The following is a 3,370-nucleotide window of genomic DNA, read 5'->3' on the forward strand; positions in this document are numbered from 1 at the left end:
AGAAACTGAGATGAAGATGTTTTCACAGAACTTGGTCTTTTAAGAATCGTTTGTGAAAATGCTACTCTCTTGTCAGATATTTATTCCTTGTCGGGGAGCAAAATGACGAGAAATTGTTCCCTGGTCAATAAACTGTAGAAAAGTCGTTTCTCTTGATCTTCTCTGATAATCACCCATGTCTCAGACTGTCGCTTAATGATATTTAAGCACAAACTTTTAAGAAGAAAATTTATATGTAGAAAAGAAGGATAATTATTATTTCAATAAAAATACCTTGGAGTTTCCTGTTCCTAAATAATCTCTTGGTGTTAAGCAGCATTTATGAAGTAATTTAATAAATTCAGTTTCTAATCACAGCTTAATTATTACTTAAAGGTCTTTCAAGTGTGCAGTGTACCTGTCCTCTCATTTGCCACAGGGAATTGGGTTTTTGAAACAAATGAGTTCTGAGATTGTGATGTATTTTACAGGAAAATAATATTGTGGTCATATTCAGAATTTCCTTCCTTAATTAGCTCAACGCTAAGGATGTGACAGATAAAATGAGTCAGATAAAATGTGAAAAGCAGAGAGGGAAAAGAAATTTGATCCTCTTTAGTGTGTTAACCCAGAAAAATGCCACAGGTGAATTATAAAAAGTCCCTGCAGCACTCGGCCTTTGTATCTCGTCATCATTTCTCAAGCTCAAGCAAGTTTTCTAAGCTCAATGTTTCTCTCCAGACTGGGTTGAATAGAAACTACAGGTTCCATATCAGCTGTTGCTCTCTTCTCAGTATTGGAAAAACTGTCAGCTTCTCATTTGAATGGATGCTTTGTTTTGGCTGTCTGCTTGAGTTGACTTGGTATACACCCTGAAACCTGTTCTTTGGCTCTCATGCAGCTCCATACAATGCACCTGTGGGCTTCTCTCACCCAGATCATCAGAAATCCAGTCCTGGGTCTATTCTTCCCTGAGAAATGAATACACATGTGCTCCTCCTTCATTTTTGTTAAAATAAAGGACCTTAGCGTCTTTCAAATATTCTTGGAGGCCTGAACAAAACATGTTTTGTTCATATGGTCGTAGAACCTGGAAGTGTGAACTGATGACATATCAGGTGTGTACATATGTAATCGGCAGCTGTGAATGGTGATGAGTTTCCTCCATACTCTCATATTGTACACTGCTGTTCATTTCCAAACTATGAGAAGTGAGGTAGACAAAACGTTTCTTTCTTAGAGGGAATGAAGAAATCATGTAGCCCAGTTTCCTCTGTTTAAATGTAAGGAAACAGAAATAAGATATTTAATTAGCAATAATCGTGCCTTGGATAAGCCTCATTGGTTACAATGCTGCCACTGCACAAAGCTTAAAATATTTAAACAACTTGTTCATATCATCATCAGAGATGTCCTTAATGGCCACTGCAGCATATGGTTTAAAAATCACAGATTCTGGAGTCAAGCTGCCTGTGAAAGAATTTCAGCTATGCAATTAGCTAACTGTGCAACCAAAGCGATGTTGCTTAACCTCCATTTTTTTGCTTTTAAATTGGGCAAGACAATTGTAGCACTTGTTCCTTGAAACCTGTGGTTCCCACATACTAGTCCGTAAATTCTTTGCATCTGAGTTGCAGGGGAGATTTTTTTTTAAATACTGAATTCTGATGACGAGCTTTGGAACATGTGGATTTGGTACATCTCAAGTGTGGCTTGTGAACTCATATCTATATTTTTAAGGCAATCCTCCCTCTCTGCCAAAAGGGCAAATACAAAAGGATTCCCACTCAGCATAATATAACCCTCTTGATAGTGATAGATCATTTTGTATATAACAAAAAATTAAGGGTGGAAAGGATGTGCTTTGTACATAAATTAGTTCTTCTCTGACAGGGCCTACAAGACTCTGCCTAATCTGTCCCTAATCAAACTCATCTTGTCCTTCTCTCCCTTAATTCTCAGTGCTACAGCCTTGGTAGTTACTTTTGAACACCTTACATAACTTCTTCCTACTAAAGAAACTTTGCACAGGCTGTCTCTCCTGCGGAAAATATGTTTCCCACTGTCGCTTTACCTTGTTAATATGCCTACCTATCCTTCTTATTTCAATTCAAATTTACTTCCTCAGGAGCCTCCAGGACTATGTTGACCTCAGATTTCTCCGCAGCATTTCACAATTTGCCTTTACAGCACTTTGTCGTAAGCATTTGACTTTATGTCTGTAACCTGCCAGGTTCTGCTTCCATGTGGGCAAGAATTTTTACCATTGTATCCTCAATTCCATACCTGGCACATTATGGAAAGTTAATAAGTTTTATTTTAATGAATAAAACCTCCATAAGCCATTTTGATATAGTTGTGTTCATCGTTTATCACTTCTTAACACAATACCCCAAACTGAATGGCTTGAAACAGCAACCACTGTACTTATCTCTCATGAGTCTGTGGGTTGAACGGGCTCGGCGAGGCAGTTCTGCTCTTCCCATTTTGATTCTCTGTGTGGGTGCACACAGATGGTTGTTGGGGCTAGAGTGATCAGGAGCCTCCAATTAGCATTGACATGTTCGGGCTCTCTCCCTTTTATATATTGTCAGACATTCATTCCCCATGTGCCCCTCCATTTCGTCTTTCCAGTAAAATAACTGGATTTTTTTTGTTGTTGTTTTTTGTGTGTGTGTGTGTGGTGGCTCAGGAATTCCAAAACAGCAAGAGCAGAAACTGCCAGTCTTTCTTATAGATGCCTAACCTCTTCAATCTTGGAGCATTATTTCTGTCACTCTCAGTTGGCTAATTTGTCACCAGCCAGTTCAGATTTAATGTGGGGGATGGGGGAAAGTTGACACCAATGAATATGTTTTACTAATATGCACCAGCACAGCACTAAATGCTTTACACAGGATTCAAATAAAACTGTAAAGTAGGAAATAGTAACCTCATTTTTTAAATGAGGTTACAGAAATAAGCAAATACAAGCAATTTATGTAAGATGTTATTGTTAGGTAGTGAAGCCAAAATTCAATCTCTGCTCTTGTTAAATCTGAAAACTATATTGCTTGTTCTTATTATTTCCATGTTCTTCAGAAAGTCAAAAGCTTCTTTCCTGTCTTAGAAGTGTTTTCCTTTAGCTTTAACATTTATAGTCACACATTAAAATTAACAAATATTGTAACATGTCCATTAATTTCATGTAAAAAGATATAAAATGGAATTTTCAAATGTATTAAAAATTAATTTATTGTAAATGAGAAAATTGCAAGCAACATAAACACTTAAACTTTGTTATCACTAAATTCATCTGTTGGCATTTTTAACCGAAATACTGAGGACTTTAAAGTGGTATTGAGTAAGACTTACCTGAAGGTTGCCACATGCTTTTGTGAGGCCTCATAAG

At 37.1% G+C, this 3,370-nt stretch overlaps 1 pseudogene; it reads right to left on the reverse strand.

Moving 5' to 3' along the window:
• Positions 1 to 1,272: 1,272 nt before the first annotated feature.
• LOC123575446 (U4 spliceosomal RNA) lies at positions 1,273 to 1,350 on the reverse strand (annotated as a pseudogene).
• Between the last annotated feature and the right edge of the window lie 2,020 nt (positions 1,351 to 3,370).

This window comes from Macaca fascicularis, chromosome 8, assembly GCF_037993035.2.
Source record: "Macaca fascicularis isolate 582-1 chromosome 8, T2T-MFA8v1.1".
Lineage (NCBI taxonomy): Eukaryota > Metazoa > Chordata > Mammalia > Primates > Cercopithecidae > Macaca > Macaca fascicularis.